Source organism: Dendrobates tinctorius, unplaced genomic scaffold (assembly GCF_039654945.1).
Source record: "Dendrobates tinctorius isolate UK_male_01 unplaced genomic scaffold, ASM3965494v1 ptg000432c, whole genome shotgun sequence".
NCBI lineage: Eukaryota > Metazoa > Chordata > Amphibia > Anura > Dendrobatidae > Dendrobates > Dendrobates tinctorius.
In genome coordinates, this window is record NW_027362095.1 from 147,501 (window position 1) to 173,432 (window position 25,932).

Genomic DNA, 25,932 nt, shown 5'->3' on the forward strand with positions numbered 1-25,932 from the left:
AGGCTGCTGAGGTGAGGAGATGGGAGGCTGCTGAGGTGAGGAGATGGGAGGCTGCTGAGGAGAGGAGATGGGAGGCTGCTGAGGAGAGGAGATGGGAGGCTACTGAGGTGAGGAGATGGAGGCTGGTGAGTAGATGGGAGGCTGCTGAGGTGAGGAGATGGGAGGCTGCTGAGGAGAGGAGATGGGAGGCTGCTGAGGAGAGGAGATGGGAGGCTGCTGAGGTGTGGAGATGGGAGGCTGCTGAGGTGTGGAGATGGGAGGCTGCTGAGGAGAGGAGATGGGAGGCTGCTGAGGTGTGGAGATGGGAGGCTGCTGAGGTGTGGAGATGGGAGGCTGCTGAGGAGATGGGAGGCTGCTGAGGTGAGGAGATGGGAGGCTGCTGAGGTGTGGAGATGGGAGGCTGCTGACGTGTGGAGATGGGAGGCTGCTGAGGAGAGGAGATGGGAGGCTACTGAGGTGAGGAGATGGAGGCTGGTGAGGAGATGGGAGGCTGCTGAGGAGATGGGAGGCTGCTGAGGAGATGGGAGGCTGCTGAGGTGAGGAGATGGGAGGCTGCTGAGGAGAGGAGATGGGATGCTGCTGAGGAGAGGAGATGGGAGGCTGCTGAGGTGTGGAGATGGGAGGCTGCTGAGGTGTGGAGATGGGAGGCTGCTGAGGAGAGGAGATGGGAGGCTGCTGAGGTGTGGAGATGGGAGGCTGCTGAGGTGAGGAGATGGGAGGCTGCTGAAGAGATGGGAGGCTGCTGAGGTGAGGAGATGGGAGGCTGCTGACATGTGGAGATTGGAGGCTGCTGAGACGACCAAAAAAATTCTAGAATTCCACTTTTTTCAATTTCAACGCACTTTGAATTTTTTTCCCATTTTCGAGTACGCTATTTGATAAAGCCAATCACGTCATTCAAAAGTACAACTCGTCCTGCAAAAAACAAGCCCTCACACGGCCATATTGATGGAAAAATAAAAAGTGGGTATATATGACTGGGAAACATCTTTATTTGGGAAACTAGCTGAAGAGCCCGGCGCTGCCCGGGCATAGTAACTAACTGTGGTTAGTTATAGCAAATTATAATTATCCGCCATCCCATAGTCCCGTGCCCATATACCCATCATACATATCCTCCATCCCATAGTCCCATGCCCATATACCCATCATACATATCCTCCATCCCATAGTCCGGTGCCCATATACCCATCACACATCCTCCATCCCATAGTCCCATGCCCATATACCCATCATACATATCCTCCATCCCATAGTCCCATGCCCATATACTCATCATACATATCCTCCATCCCATAGTCCCATGCCCATATACCCATCATACATATCCTCCATCCCATAGTCCCATGCCCATATACCCATCATACATATCCTCCATCCCATAGTCCGGTGCCCATATACCCATCACACATCCTCCATCCCATAGTCAACCATAGTGACATCATAATGAGGGGCGGGGCTTGATGCGCACACACTGGTTCCCCAGTATGCAAATAGGGGCATTATAACATCACAATGAGGGGCGGGGCTTGACGCGCACACACTTTTTCCTCATTATGTAGATAGGGGCAAAATTGGTGAATTGGAACGCACGGGGTTAAAATTTTGCCTCACAACATAGCCTAGGACACTCTCGGGTCCAGACGTGTGACGTGTGACATTTTGTGGCTGTAGCTGCGACGGTGCAGATGCCTATCCCGGACATACACACACACACTTTGAGCTTTCTATATTAGATTGTTCTGCGCTCGCACTGCGGTGCATGGACTGGGCGCCGATCTCCTGGCCTGCATCCTCATACATGCTGTGAGGCTGCTGAGTTCTAGTCAGGAGACCGGCGGCCCGTCCATGTACTGCGGTCCGAGCGCAGATCGATATCCACCGACAGCTTCATACATGTACAGAAAACAATACAATAATCTACAATCAGAAATACAGATTATAAAAAAAATCACAATCTGGTTTCAATTATTTTTTAAAAAAGTATGTGACTCATTTCCTTAACCCCTTACCTACAATTACCATGGACGGAATATTACGTCATCGCGATCAGCGGCGCCCACGTGGTGAGCGCCGCTGATCGCGGCCGAGTGTCAGCTAATTATCATAGCTGACACCCGGCACAATGTGTCAGGGGCGGTCACGGACACGATCGCGGTGTACCGGGGGTTAAAAGGAAGCATCGGCAGGGAGGGGGCTCCCTCTGTGCTTCCCTGAGCCCCCCACGGCAGCGCAATGTGCAGTGCTGCTGCGGGGGGCTCTTTCCCTGCAGGTCCCCGGATCCAATATGGCGACGGGGACCTCCGGGGGCCTGCAGGAAGCTGGCTTCCTCAGTGCCTGCAAAGCGCAGGCATGAGGAAGCCTGTGCAGTGCCTGTGACAGATCGCTGATCTGTCACAGTGATCTGTGATGTGACAGATCAGCGATCTGTCACAGGACAGTTATGTCCCCCCTGGGACATTGTAATAAAGTAAAAAAAAAATTAAAAAAAGTGTAAAAATAATTAAAAAAAAATCGCTAAATAAATTCAAAAAAAAAAAAAAAATATTCCCCAAAAAATTCATTTTTTGCAAATAAAAAAACCCAAAAACAATAAAAGTACACATATTTGGTATCGCCGCGTCCGTAACGACCCGCCCTATAAAACTGTCCCAATAGTTAACCCCTTAAGTGAACCCCTTAAAAAATAAAAAACAAAGCAAAAAATAATGATTTATTATCCTACCGCCGAACAAAAAGTGCAATAACGCGCGATCAAAAAGACGCATATAAATATCCATGGTACCGCTGAAAACGTCATCTTGTCCAGCAAAAAACAAGCCACCATACAGCATCATCAGCGAAAAAATAAAAAAGTTATAGCTCGCAGAATAAAGTGATGCAAAAATAATTATTTTTTATATAAAATTGTTTTCATTGCATAAAAGCGTCAAAACATAAAAAAATGACCTAAATGAGGTATCGCTGTAACCGTACTGAACCGAAGAATAAAACTGCCTTATAAATTTTACCGCACCCGGAACGGCATAAACGCACCACCCAAAAGAAATTCATGAAACGCTGGTTTTTGTTCATTCTGCGTCCCAAAAAACGAAATAAAAAGCAATCAAAAAATGTCACATGCCCAAACATGATACCAATAAAAGCGTCAACTCGTCCCGCAAAAAATAAGACCTCACATGACTCGGTGGGTCAAAATATGGAAAAATTATAGCTCTCAATATGTGGTGATGCAAAAACTATTTTTACAATAAAAAGCGTCTTTTAGCGTGCGACAGCCGCCAAATATAAAAACCGCCATAAATAGTAAATCAAACCCCCCGTTATCACCCCCTTAGTTAGGGAAAAATAATAAAATTAAAAAAATGTATTTATTTCCATTTTCCCATTAGGGCTAGGGTTAGGGCTAGGGCTAGGGTTAGGGCTAGGGTTAGGGTTAGGGTTAGGGCTAGGGTTAGGGTTAGGGCTAGGGTTAGGGCTAGGGTTAGAATTGGGGGTTTCCACTATTTGCGTACATGAGGTGCTCTCCAAACGCAACATGGCGTCTGATCTCAATTCCAGCCAATTCTGCGTTGAAAAAGTCAAATGGTGCTCCTTCCCTTCCAAGCTCTGCCATGCACCCAAACAGTGTTTTACCCCCTCATATGGGGTATCAGCCTACTCAGGACAATTTGCAAAACTACTTTTGGGGTCCTATTTCTCCTGTTGCCCTTAGGAAAATAAAAATTTGGGGGCAAAAATATCATTTTTGTGGAAAAAAAATGTTTTGTTATTTTCACGCCTGGGCGTTATAAACTTCTGTGAAGCCCTTGTGGGTTCAAAGTTCTCACCACACATCTAGATAAGTTCTTTGGGGGGTCTAGTTTCAAAAATGGGGTCACTTGTGGGGGGTTTCCACTGTTTAGGTACATCAGGGGCTCTCCAAACGCGACATGGCGTCCGATCAGAATTCCAGCCAATTTGCATTGAAAAAGTCAAACGGCGCTCCTTCCCTTCTGAGCTCTGCCATGCGCCGAAACAGTGGTTCCCCCCACATATCAGGTATCAGCGTACTCAGGACAAATTGCACAATAATTTTTGCAGTCCAATTTCTCCTGTTACCCTTGGTAAAATAAAAAAAATTGAACCTGAAGTAATTTTTTTTGTGAAAAAAAGTTAAATGTTAATTATTTTTAAATATTCAAAAAATTCCTGTGACGCACCTGAAGGGTTAATAAACTCCTTGAATGTGGTTTGTGAATGTGGCACCTTAAGGGGTGCAGTTTTTAGAATGGTGTCACTTTTGGGTATTTTCTATCATATAGACCCCTCAAAGTGGCTTCAAATGTGATGTAGTCCGTAAAAATAAAATGGTGTTGCAAAAATGAGAGATCGCTGGTCAACTTTTAACCCTTATATCTTACTAACAAATAAAAATTTTGGTTCCAAAATTGTGCTGATGTAAAGTAAACATGTGGCAAATGTTACTTATTAAGTTTTTTGTGTGCCATATCTCTGTGGTTTAAGGGCATAAAAATTCAAAGTTGGAAAATTGCGGAATTTTCAAAATTTTCGCCAAATTTCCGTTTTTCTCACAAATAAACGCAAGTTATATGAATGAAATTTTACCACTAACATGAAGTACAATATGTCACGAGAAAAGAATGTCAGAATCACCGGGATCCATGGAAGCGTTTCAGAGTTATTACCTCATAAAGGGACAGTGGTCAGAATTGTAAAAATGGGCCCGGTAGTTAATGTGCAAACCACCCTTGGTAGTGAAGGGGTTAAAGAAAAAGAAAAATATACCTAAACAGAGTATTGGGTATTTTAACAAATGATTAATAAGTTACAGTACAGTAGAGCTCATCCAAAAGAGTCTACCTTGTTGTGGTGGCGGCTTAAAATTCTTTTGGCCAGAACAAAAGCTGCTGGCTATATGTATGATCTGGGAAATGTTAATGTGTGATTGTTGAGGACGTGGTGCAGAAGTGGAGTTTTTCCAAGAGTGGGTAGTGGGACTCTTGAGGGGTGGAGGCAGGGCTGGGGTGGAGCCTGGACGGAGTCTCAAGGGGGTCCAAACATTTTTACAGTATGGTGCCCTGAAATTACTAATGGCAGCCCTGCTGGGCAGAAACACAGCGTTTCTCTTGCAAACTAGCGCTTTTGACAATGAGTGCTTGATCTTTAATGCTTGCCATGACCACAGTAAACGCTCTTGTCTGATTACTGTAGTGTAGTGATTGTCCTGTTTGCCATCCTCCTGAAAGTTCCCTGTTTTGATCCCGGGCAGAAACATGTGGCTTTTCTTTATTTTGATCACAAACGTATATTGTTGGCTTAATTAGCCTTATTTAGCATATTCTATTGCTGGTTTAATGAGCATTACTTTTACCAATGTGATTATTTCTACCCGTTTTTGCTTTTGGCAAGCATGTGTGTTTTTGACAGTGTCTAAGTGTTCCTAATTCAAGTAACACCTGATAGGATCAAGGTGCGAAAGCAGGCATCTAGGTGCTTTTTCTTTTCGGCTTTCGGACAAAGGCATGAGAATGTTTTGTGGAGCATGGTTTTGTTTCCCTGTTTGTTCTTTTTCTCCAATAGCCTGACAAATGAAAGGTTCCTGTGTTGCAAACTGCACTTTGTCCTGTCTTCAGACATAGAGGAAGACCTCTTGACTTTGGCTGAATGTTTTTTTCTTTTTCAAGTTCATTTCAGCATGTTTAAACATCTTTAGCTTTGCATGGAGTTTCCGAAGTGTAGTGGTTGTCACGTTCATCTCACACGTGAACGGTCCCCAGTTCGAAAATGGATAGAAGCATGACCTTAGGCGTTGATATTAAAGCTTTTGACGTTGAGTCTTTGTTCTCGATGGCTCGTCATGACCACAGTAACCTTCCGCAGCTGGCTTCTGTAGTGTAGTGGTTATCACGTTCGCCTAACACGCGAAAGGTCCACAGTTCGAAAATGGATAGAAGCATGACCTTAGGAGTTGATATTAAAGCTTTTGACGTTGAGTCTTTGTTCTCGATGGCTCGTCATGACCACAGTAACCTTCCGCAGCCGGTTTCTGTAGTGTAGTGGTTATCACGTTCGCCTAACACGCGAACGGTCCACAGTTCGAAAATCGATAGAAGCATGACCTTAGGAGTTGATATTAAAGCTTTTGACGTTGAGTCTTTATTCTCGATGGCTCGTCATGACCACAGTAACCTTCTGCAGCCGGTTTCTGTAGTGTAGTGGTAATCATGTTCGCCTAACATGCGAAAGGTCCACAGTTTGAAACTGGGCAGAAACACGCTGTTACCCTTTGGTATCCAAGCTTTTGACTTTCAGTTCTTGATCTCGATTGCTTGTTGTCACCACAGTAAGCGCCGGCTTCTGGTTTCTGTAGTGTAGCGGTTATCATGTTTGCCTCACACGCGAAAGGTCCCCAGTTCGAAACTGGGCAGAAACAAGGCTTTTCTCTTGGAAAATGATCTTTTTGACTTTCATTGCTTGTTCTTTATTGCTTGCCATGACCACAGCATTTTTTGTTGTTTTGAATTGGTTGGTTTCTGTAGTGTAGCCGTTATCATGTTCGTTTTACATGCGAAAGGTCCTCAGTTCGAAACTGGGCAGAAACACAGCGTTTCTCTTGTAAACTAGTGCTTTTGACAATGAGTGCTTGATCTTTAATGCTTGCCATGACCACAGTAAACGCTCTTGTCTGGTTACTGTAGTGTAGTGATTGTCCTGTTTGCCATCCTCCTCGTCTACCGCGATCAGCGGCGCCCACGTGGTGAGCGCCGCTGATCGCGGCCGGGTGTCAGCTGATTATCACAGCTGACACCCGGCACAATGTGTCAGGGGCGGTCACGGACCGCCCCCGACACGTTAACCCCTTGCACACCGCGATCAAACATGATCGCGGTGTACCGGGGGTTAAAGGGAAGCATCGGCAGGGAGGGGGCTCCCTCCGTGCTTCCCTGAGCCCCCCACGGCAGCGCAATGTGCAGCGCTGCTGCGGGGGGCTCCTTTCCTCCAGGCCCCCGAATCCAAGATGGCGACGGGGGCCTTCGGGGGCCTGGGGAAGCTGGCTTCCTCAGTGCCTGCAAAGCGCATGCATGAGGAAGCCTTGTGCACTGCCTGTGACAGATTGCTGATCTGTCACAGTGATCTGTGATGTGACAGATCAGCGATCTGTCACAGGACAGTGATGTCCCACCTGGGACTATGTAATAAAGTTAAAAAAATATTAAAAAAAAGTGTAAAAATAAATTAAAAAAAATCGCCAAATAAATTAGTAAAAAAAAAAAAAAATATTCCCCAATAAATTCATTTTTTGAAAATAATAAAAAAAAAACAATAAAAGTACACATATTAGGTATCGCCGCATCCGTAACGACCTGCCCTATAAAACTGTCCCAATAGTTAACCCCTTTAGCGAACCCCTTAAAAAACAAAAATAAAAAACGAAGCAAAAAATAATGATTTATTATCATACCGCCAAACAAAAAGTGCAATAACGCGCGATCAAAAAGACGCATATAAATATCCATGGTACCGCTGAAAACGTCATCTTGTCCCGCAAAAAACAAGCCGCCATACAGCATCATCAGTGAAAAAATAAAAAAGTTATAACTCGCAGAATAAAGCGATGCAAAAATAATTATTTTTTATATAAAATAGTTTTCATTGCATAAAACTGACAAAAACATAAAAAAACGACCTAAATGAGGTATCGCTGTAACCGTACTGACCCGAAGAATAAAACCGCTTTATCAATTTTACCGCACGCGGAACGGTGTAAACGCACCCCCCCCAAAAGAAATTCATGAAACGCTGGTTTTTGTTCATTCTGCGTCACAAAAATCGGAATAAAAAGCGATCAAAAAATTTCACGTGCCCGAAAATGGTACCAATAAAAACGTCAACTCGTCCCGCAAAAAATAAGACCTCACATGACTCGGTGGATCAAAATACGGAAAAATTATAGCTCTCAATATGTGGTGATGCAAAAAGTATTTTTACAATAAAAAGCGTCTTTTAGCGTGCGACAGCCGCCAAACATAAAAACCGCCATAAATAGTAAATCAAACCCCCCGTTATCACCCCCTTAGTTAGGGAAAAAAAATAAAATAAAAAAATGTATTTATTTCCATTTTTCCATTAGGGTTAGGGCTAGGGGTGTGTTGGGGTAGGGTTAGGGTAGGGTTAGGGTTAGGGCTAGGGCTAGGGCTAGGGCTAGGGCTAGGGTTAGGGCTAGGGTTAGGGCTAGGGTTAGGGCTAGGGCTAGGGTTAGGGCTAGGGTTAGGGGCGTGTTGGGGTTCGGGTTGGAGTTAGAATTGGGGGTTTCCACTGTTTGGGCACATCAGGGGCTCTCCAAATGCAACAAGGCATCTGATCTCAATTCCAGCCAATTCTGAGTTGAAAAAGTCAAATGGTGCTCCTTCCCTTCCAAGCTCTGCTATGCGCCCAAAAAGTGTTTTACCCCCACATGTAGGGTATCAGCCTACTCAGGACAAATTGCAAAACAATTTTTGGGGTCCAATTTCTCCTGTTACCCTTAGGAAAATAAAAAATTGGGGGCAAAAATATCATTTTTGTGGAAAAAAATGATTTTTTTATTTTCACGTCCGAGCGTTATAAACTTCTGTGAAGCACTTGGGGGTTCAAAGTGCTCACCACACATCTAGAAAAGTTCCGTGGGGGTCTAGTGTCCAAAATGGGGTCACTTGTGGGGAGTTTCAATAGTTTAGGTACATCAGGGGCTCTCCAAACGCACATGACACCCGCAGACCATTCCATCAAAGTATGCATTCCAAAATGTCACTGCTTCCCTTCCGAGCCCCGACGTGTGTCCATACAGTAGTTTTCTCCCACATATGGGAAATCAGCGTACTCAGGACAAATTGGACAACAACTTTTGGGGTCCAATTTCTCCTGGTACCCTTGGGAAAATAAAAAAATGGTGACTAAAAGATCATGTTTGTGGAAAAAATACGAATTTTTTATTTTCACGCCCGGGCGTTGTAAACTTCTGTGAAGCACTGGGGGGGTCAAAGTGCTCACCACACATCTAGATAAGTTCCTTGGGGGGTCTAGTTTACAAAATGGTGTCATTTGTGGGGGGTTTCCACTGTTTAGGTACATTAGGGGCTCTCCAAAGGCAACATGACACCCGCAGACCATTCCATCAAAGTCTGCATTCCAAAACGTCACTACTTCCCTTCCGAGCCCCGACGTGTGCCCATACAGTAGTTTTCTCCCACATATGGGGTATCAGCATACTCAGGACAAATTGGACAACAACTTTTGGGGTCCAATTTCTCCTGGTACCCTTGGGAAAATAAAAAAATGGTGACTAAAAGATCATGTTTGTGGAAAAAATACGAATTTTTTATTTTCACGCCCGGGCGTTGTAAACTTCTGTGAAGCACTGGGGGGGTCAAAGTGCTCACCACACATCTAGATAAGTTCCTTGGGGGGTCTAGTTTACAAAATGGTGTCATTTGTGGGGGGTTTCCACTGTTTAGGTACATTAGGGGCTCTCCAAAGGCAACATGACACCCGCAGACCATTCCATCAAAGTCTGCATTCCAAAACGTCACTACTTCCCTTCCGAGCCCCGACGTGTGCCCATACAGTAGTTTTCTCCCACATATGGGGTATCAGCATACTCAGGACAAATTGGACAACAACGTTTGGGGTCCAATTTCTCCTGGTACCCTTGGGAAAATAAAAAAATGGTGACTAAAAGATCATGTTTGTGGAAAAAATACGAATTTTTTATTTTCACGCCCGGGCGTTGTAAACTTCTGTGAAGCACTGGGGGGTCAAAGTGCTCACCACACATCTAGATAAGTTCCTTAGGGGGTCTAGTTTCCAAAATGGTGTCATTTGTGGGGGGTTTCCACTATTTTGGTACATCAGGGGTTTTCCAAACGCGACATGGTGTCCGATCTCAATTCCAGCCAAAAACGTCAAGTGGCGCTGCTTCCCTTCCGAGCTCTGCCATGCGCCCAAATAGTGGTTTACCCCCACATGTGGGGTATCAGCGTACTCAGGACAAATTGCACAATAACTTTTAGGGTCCTGTTACCCTTGGGAAAATAAGAATTGAGGGTGAAAAGATCATTTTTGTGGAAAAAAATATGATTTTTTAATTGTATGGCTTTATGTTATAAACTTCTGTGAAGCCCATGGGGGTTCAAAGTTCTCACCACACATCTAGATAAGTACCTTGGGGGGTCTAGTTTCCAAAATGGGGTCACTTGTAGGGGGTTTCCACTGTTTAGGTACATCAGGGACTCTCCAAACGTGACATGGCGTCCAATCTGAATTCCAGCCAATTTTGCATTGAAAAAGTCAAACTGCGCTCCTTCCATTCTGAGCTCTGCCATGCGCCGAAACAGTCGTTCCCCCCCACATATCAGGTATATGCGTACTCAGGACAAACTGCACAATAACTTTTGCAGTTCAATTTCTCCTGTTACCCTTGGTAAAATAAAAAAAATTGAACCTGAAGTATTTTTTTTACGAAAAAAAGTTAGATGTTCATTTTTTTTTAAATATTCAAAAAATTTCATGTGACGCACCTAAAGGGTTAATAAACTTCTTGAATGTGGTTTTGAGCACCTTAAGGGGTGCAGTATTTAGAATGGTGTCACTTTTGGGTATTTTCTATCATATAGACCCCTCAAAGTGGCTTCAAATGTGATGTGGTCCTAAAAATAAAATGGTGTTGTAAAAATGAGAAATCGCTGGTCAACTTTTAACCCTTATAACTTCCTAACAAAAAAAAATTTTGGTTCCAAAATTGTGCTGATGTAAAGTAATCATGTGGGAAATGTTAGTTATCAAGTTTTTTGTGTGCCGTATCTCTGTGATTTAAGGGCATAAAAATTCAAAGTTGGAAAATTGCGAAATTTTCAAAATTTTCGCCAAATTTCCGTTTTTCTCACAAATAAACGCAAGTTATTTGAATGAAATTTTACCACTAACATGAAGTACAATATGTCACGAGAAAACAATGTCAGAATCACCGGGATCCATGGAAGCGTTTCAGAGTTATTACCTCATAAAGGGACAGTGGTCAGAATTGTAAAAATGGGCCCGGTAGTTAACGTGCAAACCACCCTTGGTAGTGAAGGGGTTAAAGAAAAAGAAAAATATACCTAAACAGAGTATTGGGTATTTTAACAAATGATTAATAAGTTACAGTACAGTAGAGCTCATCCAAAAGAGTCTACCTTGTTGTGGTGGCGGCTTAAAATTCTTTTGGCCAGAACAAAAGCTGCTGGCTATATGTATGATCTGGGAAATGTTAATGTGTGATTGGTGAGGACGTGGTGCAGAAGTGGAGTTTTTCCAAGAGTGGGTAGTGGGACTCTTGAGGGGTGGAGGCAGGGCTGGGGTGGAGCCTGGACAGAGTTTCAAGGGGGTCGAAACATTTTTACAGTATGGGGCCCTGAAATTCCTAATGGCAGCCCTGCTGGGCAGAAACACAGCGTTTCTCTTGCAAACTAGCGCTTTTGACAATGAGTGCTTGATCTTTAATGCTTGCCATGACCACAGTAAACGCTCTTGTCTGGTTACTGTAGTGTAGTGATTGTCCTGTTTGCCATCCTCCTGAAAGTTCCCTGTTTTGATCCCGGGCAGAAACATGTGGCTTTTCTTTATTTTGATCACAAACGTATATTGTTGGCTTAATTAGCCTTAGTTAGCATATTCTATTGCTGGTTTAATGAGCATTACTTTTACCAATGTGATTATTTCTACTCGTTTTTGCTTTTAGCAAGCATGTGTGTTTTTGACAGTGTCTAAGTGTTCCTAATTCAAGTAACACCTGATAGGATCAAGGTGCGAAAGCAGGCATCTAGGTGCTTTTTCTTTTTGGCTTTTGGACAAAGGCATGAGAATGTTTTGTGGAGCATGGTTTTGTTTCCCTGTTTGTTCTTTTTCTCCAATAGCCTGACAAATGAAAGGTTCCTGTGTTGCAAACTGCACTTTGTCCTGTCTTCAGACATAGAGGAAGACCTCTTGACTTTGGCTGGCTGTTTTTTTCTTTTTCAAGTTCATTTCAGCATGTTTAAACATCTTTATCTATGCATGTAGTTTCTGAAGTGTAGTGGTTGTCACGTTCACCTCACACGCGAACGGTCCCCAGTTCGAAACTGGATAGAAGCATGACATTAGGCGTTGACATTAAAGCTTTTGTCGTTGAGTCTTTGTTCTCGATGGCTCGTCATGACCACAGTAACCTTCCGCAGCCGGTTTCTGTAGTGTAGTGGTTATCACGTTCGCCTAACACACCAAAGGTCCCCAGTTCTGGGCAGAAACATGCTGTTACCCTTTGGTATCCAAGCTTTTGACTTTCAGGTCTTGATCTCGATTGCTTGTTGTCACCACAGTACGCGCTTGCATCCGGTTTCTGTAGTGTAGCGGTTATCACTTTCGCATCACACGCGAAAGGTCCCCAGTTCGAAATTGGGCAGAAACACAGCTTTTTCTCTTGGAAAACGATCTTTTTGACTTTCAGTGCTTGTTCTTTATTGCTTGCCATGACCACAGCATTTTTTGTTTATTTGAATCGGTTGGTTTCTGTAGTGTAGCGGTTATCACGTTCGCTTTACACGCGAAAGGTCCTCAGTTCGAAACTGGGCAGAAACACAGCGTTCCTCTTGCAAACTAGCGCTTTTGACAATGAGTGCTTGATCTTTAATGCTTGCCATGACCACAGTAAACCCTCTTGTCTAGTTACTGTAGTGTAGTGATTGTCCTGTTTGCCATCCTCCTGAATGTTCCCTGTTTTGATCCCGGGCAGAAACATGTGGCTTTTCTTTATTTTGATCACAAACGTATATTGTTGGCTTAATTAGCCTTAGTTAGCATATTCTATTGCTGGTTTAATGATCATTACTTTTACCAATGTGATTATTTCTACCCGTTTTTGCTTTTGGCAAGCATGTGTGTTTTTGACAGTGTCTAAGTGTTCCTAATTCAAGTAACACCTGATTGGATCATGGTGCGAAAGCAGGCATCTAGGTGCTTTTTCTTTTTGGCTTTTGGACAAAGGCATGAGAATGTTTTGTGGAGCATGGTTTTGTTTCCCTGTTTGTTCTTTTTCTCCAATAGCCTGACAAATGAAAGGTTCCTCTGTTGCAAAATGCACTTTGTCCTGTCTTCAGACATAGAGGAAGACCTCTTGACTTTGGCTGGCTGTTTTTTTCTTTTTCAAGTTCATTTCAGCATGTTTAAACATCTTTAGCTTTGCATGGAGTTTCTGAAGTGTAGTGGTTGTCACGTTCACCTCACACGCGAAAGGTCCCCAGTTAGAAACTGGATAGAAGCATGACATTAGGCGTTGATATTAAAGCTTTTGACGTTGAGTCTTTGTTCTCGATGGCTCGTCATGACCACAGTAACCTTCCGCAGCCGGTTTCTGTAGTGTAGTGGTTATCACGTTCGCCTAACACGCGAAAGGTTCCCAGTTCGAAACTGGGCAGAAACACGCTGTTACCCATTGGTATCCAAGCTTTTGACTTTCAGTTCTTGATCTCGATTGCTTGTTGTCACCACAGTAAGCGCTTGCATCCGCTTTCTGTAGTGTAGCGGTTATCACGTTCGCCTCACACGCGAAAGGTCCCCAGTTCGAAACTGGGCAGAAACACAGCTTTTTCTCTTGGAAAACGATCTTTTTGACTTTCAGTGCTTGTTCTTTATTGCTTGCCATGACCACAGCATTTTTTGTTTGTTTGACTCGGTTGGTTTCTGTAGTGTAGCGGCTATCACGTTCGCTTTACACGCGAAAGGTCCGCAGTTCGAAACTGGGCAGAAACACAGTGTTCCTCTTGCAAACTAGCGCTTTTGACAATGAGTGCTTGATTTTTAATGCTTGCCATGACCACAGTAAACGCTCTTGTCTGGTTACTGTAGTGTAGTGATTGTCCTGTTTGCCATCCTCCTGAAAGTTCCCTGTTTTGATCCCGGGCAGAAACATGTGGCTTTTCTTTATTTTGATCACAAACGTATATTGTTGGCTTAATTAGCCTTAGTTAGCATATTCTATTGCTGGTTTAATGAGCATTACTTTTACCAATGTGATTTTTTCTACCCGTTTTTGCTTTTGGCAAGCATGTGTGTTTTTGACAGTGTCTAAGTGTTCCTAATTCAAGTAACACCTGATAGGATCAAGGTGCGAAAGCAGGCATCTAGGTGCTTTTTCTTTTTGGCTTTTGGACAAAGGCATGAGAATGTTTTGTGGAGCATGGTTTTGTTTCCCTGTTTGTTCTTTTTCTCCAATAGCCTGACAAATGAAAGGTTCCTGTGTTGCAAAATGCACTTTGTCCTGTCTTCAGACATAGAGGAAGACCTCTTGACTTTGGCTGGATGTTATTTTCTTTTTCAAGTTCATTTCAGCATGTTTAAACATCTTTAGCTTTGCATGGAGTTTCTGAAGTGTAGTGGTTGTCACGTTCACCTCACACGCGAACAGTCCCCAGTTCGAAACTGTATAGAAGCATGACATTAGGCGTTGATATTAAAGCTTTTGATGTTGAGTCTTTGTTCTCGATGGCTCATCATGAGCACAGTAACATTCTGCAGTCCATTTCTGTAGTGTAGTGGTTATCATGTTTGCCTAACACACGAAAGGTCCCCATTTCAAAACTGGGCAGAAACACGCTGTTACCCTTTGGTATCCAAGCTTTTGACTTTCAGTTCTTGATCTCGATTGCTTGTTGTCACCACAGTAAGGCTGGTTTCACATTTGCGGTAATTTAGCGCTAAATAGCGCATGCGTTTTTTTTTCCTATACTTTGCATGGTATGCGCTTATGTGCGCATACACATGCGTTTGTACGCGTTTTACCGCGCATGCGTTTTTTTGCGGTATGCGCTCGGGTGCACAAAATGCAACTTGTTGCATTTTTTGTGCGTCCAATTTGCCTAAAAAAAACGCATGCGCGCGCAATGCGTTTTTTTACAGCAAGACACCCATTATAAGTCTATGGTGAGCATATGTGCGCATTGGCATGCTTATGTATGCGTTTTTTTGCACATGCATTTTTTTTTTTACCATTAGTTTAGACAATGGAATTTAGGGGTTTGGGTAAAGTTAGGGTTAGTTAAGGGGGTTTTGGGTTAGGGTTAGGGTCAAGGTTAGGGTTAGGGTTAGGGTCAGGGTTAGGGTTAAGTATGGTTTGGTTAAGGGTTATGGTCAGGGTTAGGGTTAGGGTTAGGGTTAGGGTCAGGCTTAGGGTTAAGTATGGTTTGGTTAAGGGTTAGGGTCAGGGTTAGGGTTAGGGTTAGGGTTAGGGTCAGGGTTAGGGTCAGGGTTAGGGTTAAGTATGGTTTGGTTAAGGGTTAGGGTCAGGGTTAGGGTTAAGTATGGTTTGGTTAAGGGTTAGGGTTAGGGTTAGGGTTAGGGTCAGGGTTAGGGTTAGGGTCAGGGTTAGTAAAGTCATGGTTTGGGTTTGTGTGACGGGCCACCTAATGTTGGAAAAAAACGCAAACGCGGTAAAAACGCACTAAAAACGCATACAAACGCATAAAAACGCTGTGTTTTTTTCCTGCATGCTCATAAAAATGCTTGAAAAAAACGCAGCAGTTGTATGCTTTTGTATGCGTTTTTCAATGCGTTTTTTTGAGGGAAAAACGCGCTGCAAGAAAAAGCAAGTGTGAAACAGGCCTAAGCGCTTGCTTCCGGTTTCTGTAGTGTAGCGGTTATCACGTTCGCCTCACACGCGAAAAGTCCCCAGTTCGAAACTGGGCAGAAACACAGCTTTTTCTCTTGGAAAACGATCTTTTTGACTTTCAGTGGTTGTTCTTTATTGCTTGCCATGACCACAGCATTTTTTGCTTGGTTGAATCGGTTGGTTTCTGTAGTGTAGCGGTTATCACGTTCGCTTTACATGCGAAAGGTCCTCAGTTCGAAACTGGGCAGAAACACAGCGTTCCACTGACAAACTTGCGCTTTTGACAATGAGTGCTTGATCTTTAATGCTTGCCATGACCACAGTAAACGCTCTTGTCTGGTTACTGTAGTGTAGTGATTGTCCTGTTTGCCATCCTCCTGAAAGTTCCCTGTTTGGATCCCGGGCAGAAACATGTGGCTTTTCTTTATTTTGATCACAAACATATGTTGTTGTATTAATAAGCCTTAGTTAGCATTTTCTATTGCTGGTTTAATGAGCATTACTTTTACCAATGTGATTATTTCTACCCGTTTTTGCTTTTGGCAAGCATGTGTGTTTTTGACAGTGTCTAAGTGTTCCTAATTCAAGTAACACCTGATAGGATCAAGGTACGAAAGCAGGCATCTAGGTGCTTTTTCTTTTTGGCTTTTGGACAAAGGCATGCGAATGTTTTGTGGAGCATGGTTTTGTTTCCCTGTTTGTTCTTTTTCTCCAATAGCCTGACAAATGAAAGGTTCCTGTGTTGCAAAATGCACTTTGTCCTGTCTTTAGACATAGAGGAAGACCTCTTGACTTTGGCTGAATGTTTTTTCTTTTTCAAGTTCATTTCAGCATGTTTAAACATCTTTAGCTTTGCAGGGAGTTTCTGAAGTGTAGTGGTTGTCACGTTCACCTCACACGCGAACGGTCCCCAGTTCGAAACTGGATAGAAGCATGACATTAGGTGTTGATATTAAAGCTTTTGACGTTGAGTCTTTGTTCTCGATGGCTCATCATGACCACAGTAACCTTCCGCAGCCGGTTTCTGTAGTGTAGTGGTTATCACGTTCGCCTAACACACGAAAGGTCCCCAGTTCGAAAACTGGGCAGAAACACGCTGTTACACTTTGGTATCTAAGCTTTTGACTTTCAGTTCTTGATCTCGATTGCTTGTTGTCACAACTAGAGTTGAGCGACTTTTGGTTTTTTAGGGTCGCGTTTCGTTTCGTGAAACCCGACTTTTCCAAAAGTCGGGTCGAGCAACATCGTCCGATTATAGGGAAAATTCGGGGTCGTCCCGAAACACGAAACCCAATGTAAGTCAATGGAGAATAAAAGTCGGCAGAGGAGGACAGGAAACACACCTACAGTGCCCATTTGAATGCCAAAAGCATCAATTCTTCTTTCTTAAGCTTGTCAACCTTAATTAACTTCATAATACAAGTTACACACTGAAAAATGGGGGTTATTTGGCTACAAACTGTGGGGGGGGGCTGGCTCCAGGTTTTCATGTGCCCTGGGCGAAAGAGCGCCCCTTTAACACATACCACAACTCATCATGCTCCGATACGGCAGAGAAATAGCGGTATAGTACAATGAAAAATACCTCACTTTTTACATCTCATGACGAGGCCCATCTATTTCTCCATACAGAATCATTGGTCCCATATAATGTTTGAAACAGTATATGATGAGCTCCACATAATGCTACAGTATATGTTGGTCCCCATGGATGAAGCTCCACTGTCTTATGGGCCCAAATAATGCTCCAAACACAATGGGCCCCATTTCTAATGCTCTAGTGTATAATGGGCCCTGTAAATGCTGCTCCAGTGTCTGATGTCCACCCTTGGAAAGTTCCAGTGTATGGTGGGCCCCATCTATCATTCTCCAGAGTATAGTGCTCCCCAAAAATTGCTGTCCCAACATTGAAAACAATCAAATAAGTCTCCTCTCTAGGGAATCCCTGTACTTGTCTGGACAGGTGCTGTAGCTTGCTTAACAGCTCGCCAGCCGTTCTCACGCCCAGTATGGATTACACGTGATTGCACAAAGGTGAGAAAGGGTACCGTATCCCCAGATAACATGTATGGATAGCGTACACATTCAAAATATATGTCTCAGGAGGCAAGCTCAGACGGTGTTAGGCCCAGTATGGATTGCACGTGATTGCACAAAGGTTAGAAAGGGTACCGTATCCCCGGATAACATGTATGGATAGCGTATACATTCAAAATATATGTCTATACATCAGGAGGCAGGCTCAGATGGTGTTAGGCCCAGTGTGGATTGCACGTGATTGCACAAAGGTTAGAAAGGGTACCGTATCCCCGGATAACATGTATGGATAGCGTACACATTCAAAATATATGTCTATACAGCATGAGGCAGGCTCAGATGGTGTTAGGCCCAGTATGGATTGCACGTGATTGCACAAAGGTTAGAAAGGGTACCGTATCCCTGGATAACATGTATGGATAGCGTACACATTCAAAATATATGTCTATACAGCATGAGGCAGGCTCAGACGGTGTTAGGCCCAGTATGGATTGCACGTGATTGCACAAAGGTTAGAAAGGTACCGTATCCCTGGATAACATGTATGGATAGCGTACACATTCAAAATATATGTCTATACAGCATGAGGCAGGCTCAGACGGTGTTAGGCCCAGTATGGATTGCACGTGATTGCACAAAGGTTAGAAAGGGTACCATATCCCTGGATAACATGTATGGATAGCGTACACATTCAAAATATATGTCTATACAGCATGAGGCAGGCTCAGACGGTGTTAGGCCCAGTATGGATTGCACGTGATTGCACAAAGGTTAGAAAGGGTACCGTATCCCTGGATAACATGTATGGATAGCGTACACATTCAAAATATATGTCTATACAGCATGAGGCAGGCTCAGACGGTGTTAGGCTCAGTATGGATTGCACGTGATTGCACAAAGGTTAGAAAGGGTACCGTATCCCTGGATAACATGTATGGATAGCGTACACATTCAAAATATATGTCTATACAGCATGAGGCAGGCTCAGACGGTGTTAGGCCCAGTATGGATTGCACGTGATTGCACAAAGGTTAGAAAGGGGTACCGTATCCCTGGATAACATGTATGGATAGCGTACACATTCAAAATATATGTCTCAGGAGGCAGGCAAAGACGGTGTCAGGCACAGTATGGATTTGACGGCCCAGATTACACAGCGGAGGAGCAGGGAGAGGTAAAGATTGCAAATGCTGGGGCCCTGCCCAAGCAAGGGGGGCCCACTCGTGGGCGTCGGTACTGGCACTGGGCCCCTCATAGTACAGCGGTGTGTCTGACGGCGGGTGTGCACCACCACCGTCAGAGACACTTGATTGCACTATGAGGGACCCTGTGCCAGTGCCCGCGCCCAAGAGTCGGCCTACCCACCTGTCCAGGGCAACGGCACTCGCACGGTGTTGTGCGGTAGGTGGTGACCCCGGCCATGGGGGGGGAGGCAGCACAGTTAGGGAGTTTTAGAAAGTGGCATATGTTGATGTTGGACATTCAGCTGATGCAAAAGGTGAAATAGGTGAAGTACCAGGAAGAGGTGGACCAAAGCAAGCCATTTTTCTGTCACCCTATGTGTCATCAGGGGAAGGTGGGACAAAATTCTTGGAAACCCATGCGTGGTTCATTTTAATGAAGGTTAGATCATCCACATTTTGGGTTGACAGATGGGTCCTTTTTTCTGTCAGGATTGATCCAGCTGCACTGAAGACTCTTTCCGATAGCACACTTGCAGCTGGGCAAGCGAGCTCCTGTAAGGCATATTGGGCCAATTCAGGCCAGGTGTCCAGTTTAGCGGCCCAATAGTCAAAGGGGAATGACCTGTGTGGGAGAACATCGATATGGGAGGAAAAGTAGTTTGTTACCATAGTTGACAACTGCTGTCTCCTGTCACTTTCCATCGATGCAGTATTACCAGTTGTGTGAGCGGTATTTGAAAAATCAGTCCACAACATTGTCATGAAACCCCTGTCTCCAACGCCACTTCTGCTGTGTGCACCACGAATACCTCTGCCAAGCTGCCCCCGGTCCGTACGGCTCGTGTGAGAACCATCACCGCTGCTGTGTGCTGGGAATGCCTCAAGCAACCGATTTACCAGAGTTGCTTGTTTATTAGCTAATATTAGGTCAAGGTTCTCCTGTGGCATGATGTTTTGTAATTTGCCTTTATAGCGTGGATCCAGGATGCTGGCCAACCAGTAGTCGTCATCGTTCATCATTTTGGCAATGCGGGGGTCCCTTTTTAGGATCCGCAAGGCATAATCTGACATGCGGGCCAATGTTCCCGGTGTCAATGATGCACTGCGAGTGCTGGGTGGAGGAGCACTTTCTGGCAAATCCACATCCCTCCAGTCACGCACAAACCCTGTACCAGACCTTGCCACGCCAACATTTTCACTTGCCCCACGAGATGCATCCTCCTCCCCTAAGTAATCATCCCCATCATCCTCCTCCTCCTCTTCTTCCTCCACCTCGTCCAGGAGAGGTCCCTGAGCAGACAATGGCTGAATGTCATCAAGGATTCCCTCCTCCTCTTCCTCCTCATCAACATTGGCTGCAGACGCCTGCTCCTTAAGGTGCGTCAAAGTTTGCATGAGCAGACGCATAAGTGGGATGCTCATGCTTAGGATGGCGTCGTCTGCGCTTACCAGCCGTGTGCATTCCTCAAAACACTGAAGGACTTTACAAAGGTCTTTCAGCTTCGACCACTGCACGCCTGTCAACTCCATGTCTGCTCTCAAAGTGCCTGGCCGTGTATCCTCCCACAAATGCATTATGGCCTGCCTCTGCTCGCACAGCCGCTCCACCATGTGCAGGGTGGAGTTCCACCTTGTTGCAATGTCGATAATGAGGCGGTGGTTGGGAAGGTGGAGCAATCGCTGCAGCTTCTGCATACGAACGGAGTGTACAGGCGACCGGCGGATGTGCGCGCACAGTCTTCGCACCTTCTGGAGCAGGGCTGTTAACTCCGGATAATTTTTGAGGAAGCACTGCACCACCAGGTTCAAGGTGTGAGCCAAGCAAGGTATGTGGCTGAGTTTTGAAAGGGCTATGGCTGCCACAAAATTACGGCCGTTATCACTAACTACCTTGCCTGCCTCAAGATGTACACTGCCCAGCCATGACTCAGTTTGTCGCTTCAAGTACTCGGCCAGCACCTCGGCGGTGTGTCTGTCGCCCAAACACATCATCTGCAACACAGCCTGCTGACGCTTTAAACTAGCTGCTCGATAGGGGGACACATCGTGGGCAACAGTGGCAGCTGCAGATGGAGTGCTCATACAACTGCGCTCTGTGGACGAGCTTTCGCTTCTGGAGGAGGTGGAGGAGGAGGAGGGTCGAACGCCTACAGCCAACTGTTTCCTATACCGTGGGCTAGGCAGCACTGTCCCACCACCGCTGTCCCCTGTGGACCCTGCATCCACCACATTAACCCAGTGCGCAGTGATGGACACGTAACGGCCCTGGCCATGCCGACTGGACCATGCATCAGTTGTGAGGTGCACCTTTCCGCTCACTGACTGCTTGAGTGCATGGACAATGCGGTCTTTCACATGATGGTGGAGGGCTGGGATGGCTTTGCGAGAGAAGAAGTGGCGACTGGGTAGGTCATAGCGTGGTACTGCATAGGCCATGAGTTCGCGGAAAGCTGTGCTTTCCACCAACCGAAAGGGCATCATCTCAAACGAGATTAGTTTGGCAATGTGGGCGTTCAAACCCAGTGTACGCGGATGAGAGACTGAGTACTTTCTTGACCTACTCATAGTGTCTGGGAGGGTGAGCTGGACTTGAGAGCTGCATATGGTGGAAGTAGCGGAGGACAGGGCGGACTGAGAGAGGGTTGATGATGGTGATGGAGTTGGTGTTCTTTCTGATGGCCTAGAATCAGTCTTTCGTTGATATAACAGTGGGATTCCCTGACTGCTGTGGCCTTGCAACGACACCTCAACATTTGCTGCTGTGCTAACCGGTGGGCTTACAGTGGGGGAAACAATGTAGCGTTGCTGACTACCTTCGTTGTGATCAGTTGCACATGTGGCACTTGAGGTTTGGTGTTGTGTCCACGCTTGCAAGTGCATGCTGGTTAAATGTCTAAGCATGCAACTGGTATTCAAATTTTTCAGGTTTTTCCCTCGGCTAAAGGTCTTTGCGCACTTCTTACAGATAACCTTGGCCTGATCATGAGGATTTTGTTCAAAAAAGTGCCACACTGCAGTCTTCCTACTTTGGCAGACATTTTGCGGCCTAGCACGCTGTGATCTTTTGACCCTCTGGACAAGCTGTCCAGCAACTCTTTTGATGTGTGGATCCTGTCTTTGGAGTGTTCCGGGCCTGCCAGATAACAGCTGTTGCGATGTCGATGTCTGCTGTGGATGCTCCTCATCTGAGCTATTGGAAGCAGCACCCTCTTCCCCCAATGGATGCCAATCTGGGTCAACAACTGGGTCATCCATCACCTCCTCTTCTATGTCATGTGCACCTTCCTCTGTGTCACCGTGTATGGTGGTATAATGTGCGGGAAGGGGCACCTGAGTCTCATCAGGGTCAGAATCTGGCTCTGTACACTGCGAGGACAATTTAGTGCTCTGAGTGAATGTACCAGCAGAATCATCCATCAGTGGCTGTGCATCAGTGCACTCTATGTCAGATTCATCTTGGCCTGGGTAATTCACCATTTGACTTGATAATCCAGGCATGGTATGTGAAAACAGCTCCATGGAGTAATCAGTAGTATGGCCTGCGTCATCCTTCAATCTTGGTTGGGGTGAAGGTCTCAAGGAAAGTTGTGGTTCATGAACATGAGCCTCCAATGACGACTCAGTGCTTTTACTTTTTACAACTGAAGAAGAGGAGGCGATAGAGCTGGAGGCTGAGTCAGCAATGTAAGACAAAACTTTTTCCTGATGCTCTGGCTTTAAAAGCGGTTTGCCAACTCCTAGAAAACTAAGCGTTTGAGGCCTTATGTAGCCAGACGATGACACAGGGTCAGCACCTCCTGCATTCGGTCCTATTTTGCTCTTGCCACTACCATCAGATCCACCACCAACACCATCATTACCAGCTGCCAACCCCCGCCCAATTCCACGGCCTCTTCCACCAGCCTTCCTCATTTTTGGTAGAAATGTAGACAAAATCCAACAAACTATATAGTAATGTAAAACAAGGTACAAGGTGTCTATAGGACAGGGGAGATTTTGAATTTCTGCACACACTTGTGGACAGTGGACACTTTTGGATTGTGTGAGGCCCACTGATATCTGAGCGCTATGTGACAGGCTCGATGGCACTGCTGTGACAAAAGTGACTAGAGGATAAGGGAGATTTTGAATATCTGCACACACTTTTGGACACTGGACACTTTTGGATTGTGTGAGGCCCACTGATATCTGAGCGCTATGTGACAGGCTCGATGGCACAGCTGTGACAAAAGTGACTAGAGGATAAGGGAGATTTTGAATTTCTGCACACACTTGTGGACAGTGGACACTTTTGGATTGTGTGAGGCCCACTGATATCTGAGCGCTATGTGACAGTCTCGATGGCACAGCTGTGACAAAAGTGACTAAAGGATAAGGGAAATTTTGAATCTCTGCACACACTTTTGGACACTGGACACTTTTGGATTGTGTGAGGCCCAATGAATATCTGAGTGCTATGTGACAGGCTCGATGGCACAGCTGTGACAAAAGTGACTAGAGGATAAGGGAGATTGGATTGCTTTTAAAAAAGCAGTTTGCGGAGCAGTGGGTAAACAGCAATGCCAGCCTGTCAGGAAGCCTTATAAGGCAGCCCAACAACCAACACCACTGATACACCACTATATAGCCTCCCCTTTGCACTGCACACACAGTGACTGGTGTGTTGTGCAGGCCAAATTGCTAGCAGCAGAAGCAGTTTTTTTTTCTTCTCAGCAGGACAAAAAAAAAAATTGGGATTGCTTTTAAAAAAGCAGTTTGCGGAGCAGTGGGTAAACAGCAATGCCAGCCTGTCAGGAAGCCTTAAAAGGCAGCCCAACAACCAACACCACTGATACACCACTATATAGCCTCCCCTTACACTGCACACACAGTGACTGGTGTGTTGTGCAGGCCAAATCGCTAGCAGCAGAAGCAGTTTTTTTGTCTTCTTCCCTGCCTAACGCTCTCCCTACAGAATCAGCAGCAACCTCTCCCTATACTAAGATCGGCAGAAGTAAGATGGCGGTCGGCGTGCACGCCCTTTTATACCCCCTGTGACGCCCACCAAAGCAAGCCAATCACTTGCATGCCCTTCTGAAAGATGGTGGTGACCCGTGCCTATGTCATCACGTTGCCCACAGTGTCCGTGGATCCTGATTGGCTGAAAAAGAGCGCAAAACAAACTTTTGAAGCGCGACTTTGGCGCGTAAGTCGCCGACCTCGTGGCCGACCTCATCCTAGGGTCGGGTTTCGTTTCATGAAACCTGACTTTGCCAAAAGTTGGCGACTTTTGAATTTTTTCGACCCATTTCGCTCAACTCTAGTCACCACAGTAAGCGCTTGCATCCGTTTTCTGTAGTGTAGCGGTTATCTCGTTTGCCTCACAAGCGAAAAGTCCCCAGTTCGAAACTGGGCAGAAACACGATGTTACCCTTTGGTATCCAAGCTTTTGAGTTTCAGTTCTTGATCTCTATTGCTTGTTGTCACCACAGTAAGCGCTTCCATCCGGTTTCTGTAGTGTAGCGGTTATCATGTTTTCCTCACACGCGAAAGGTCACCAGTTCGAAACTGGGCAGAAACACAGCTTTTCTCTTGGAAAATGATCTTTTTGACTTTCAGTGCTTGTTCTTTATTGCTTGCCATGACCACAGCATTTTTTGTTTTTTTTAATCGGTTGGTTTCTGTAGTGTAGCGGTTATCACGTTTGCTTTACACGCGAAAGGTCCTCAGTTTGAAACTGGGCAGAAACACTGTGTTTCTCTTGCAAACTTGCGCTTTTAACAATGAGTGCTTGATCTTTAATGCTTGCCATGACCACAGTTAACGCTCTTCTCTGGTTACTGTAGTGTAGTGATTGTCCTGTTTGCCATCCTCCTGAAAGTTCCCTGTTTTGATCCCGGGCAGAAACATGTGGATTTTATTTATTTTGATCACAAACGTATATTGTTGGCTTAATTAGCCTTAGTTAGCATATTCTATTGCTGGTTTAATGAGCATTACTTTTACCAATGTGATTATTTCTACCCGTTTTTGCTTTTGGCAAGCATGTGTGTTTTTGACAGTGTCTAAGTGTTCCTAATTCACGTAACACCTGATAGGATCAAAGTGCGAAAGCAGGCATCTAGGTGCTTTTTTTTTTTTGGCTTTTGGACAAAGGCATGAGAATGATTTGTGGAGCATGGTTTTGTTTCCCTGTTTGTTCTTTTTCTCCAATAGCCTGACAAATGAAAGGTTCCTGTGTTGCAAAATGCACTTTGTCCTGTCTTCAGACATAGAGGAAGACCTCTTGACTTTGGCTGGCTGTTTTTTTCTTTTTCAAGTTCATTTCAGCATGTTTAAACATCTTTAGCTTTGCATGAAGTTTCTGAAGTGTAGTGGTTGTCACGTTCACCTCACACGCGAACGGTCCCCAGTTCGAAACTGGATAGAAGCATGACATTGTCAAGGTGAAAATATGTGTTCTTATATAACTTTTATATTTTTATACTGTGAAACAATAAGTTTTTCCTAATTGCTTGCTAATGCAAATGTAACTGTATTAAAGATGGCTGCCAGTGTTCACTTTCACTTAAATTCAGTGTCTAAAGAGTTAAGTTAAGTTTCATTTCTCCTAAAAAAGATAACTCAGGAATGTGAAGAAGGAGTAACCATCGGGAGACGTTTTGACGAATCAGAGAGAGACTGGACACTAGATGTATACTGCATAAACCCCGCCTAATGCACGCCTTCCCCTAACACTCAATATAGTATTGTGTATTTGTAAATAAAGTCAGTTGTTGTACTGCTCCTGACAGGTGTGGATGCAGGACATTAGCTAAGACTGAATCAGCTGCGTGTCTGAGTCATTCTTAATTGGTACCAGATGTTTTGCGCTCGCACAATGATTTGGAATGACTGGTGAATGAGGATTCATTGTCGTTTACGACCCCGACAATTTGGAGCCCAACGGGGGGCGTGGACAGTGATCCGAGGCTCCTCTGGACCCATGCTTGGATGTCTGTGGATGATACCTGTAGTGGCTGACCTCGAGGACTGATCACCCTCCAAAACACGGTAAGTGAGATCATATACACT

The 25,932-nt window shown here is 45.0% G+C and overlaps 6 non-coding genes across 6 annotated transcripts; all 6 read left to right on the forward strand.

Annotated features, from left to right (window-relative positions):
- The first annotated feature begins 6,363 nt into the window (after positions 1 to 6,363).
- On the forward strand, positions 6,364 to 6,436 carry TRNAV-CAC (transfer RNA valine (anticodon CAC)). The gene has a single exon. It is a non-coding gene; the product is annotated as a tRNA-Val (tRNA).
- A 6,124-nt stretch (positions 6,437 to 12,560) lies between these two features.
- Positions 12,561 to 12,633, forward strand: TRNAV-UAC (transfer RNA valine (anticodon UAC)). The gene has a single exon. It is a non-coding gene; the product is annotated as a tRNA-Val (tRNA).
- A 768-nt stretch (positions 12,634 to 13,401) lies between these two features.
- Positions 13,402 to 13,474, forward strand: TRNAV-AAC (transfer RNA valine (anticodon AAC)). Its single transcript has one exon. It is a non-coding gene; the product is annotated as a tRNA-Val (tRNA).
- Positions 13,475 to 13,559: 85 nt separating this feature from the next.
- On the forward strand, positions 13,560 to 13,633 carry TRNAV-CAC (transfer RNA valine (anticodon CAC)). The gene has a single exon. It is a non-coding gene; the product is annotated as a tRNA-Val (tRNA).
- A 2,035-nt stretch (positions 13,634 to 15,668) lies between these two features.
- Positions 15,669 to 15,741, forward strand: TRNAV-CAC (transfer RNA valine (anticodon CAC)). The gene has a single exon. It is a non-coding gene; the product is annotated as a tRNA-Val (tRNA).
- Positions 15,742 to 15,838: 97 nt separating this feature from the next.
- On the forward strand, positions 15,839 to 15,911 carry TRNAV-UAC (transfer RNA valine (anticodon UAC)). The gene has a single exon. It is a non-coding gene; the product is annotated as a tRNA-Val (tRNA).
- Positions 15,912 to 25,932: the final 10,021 nt, after the last annotated feature.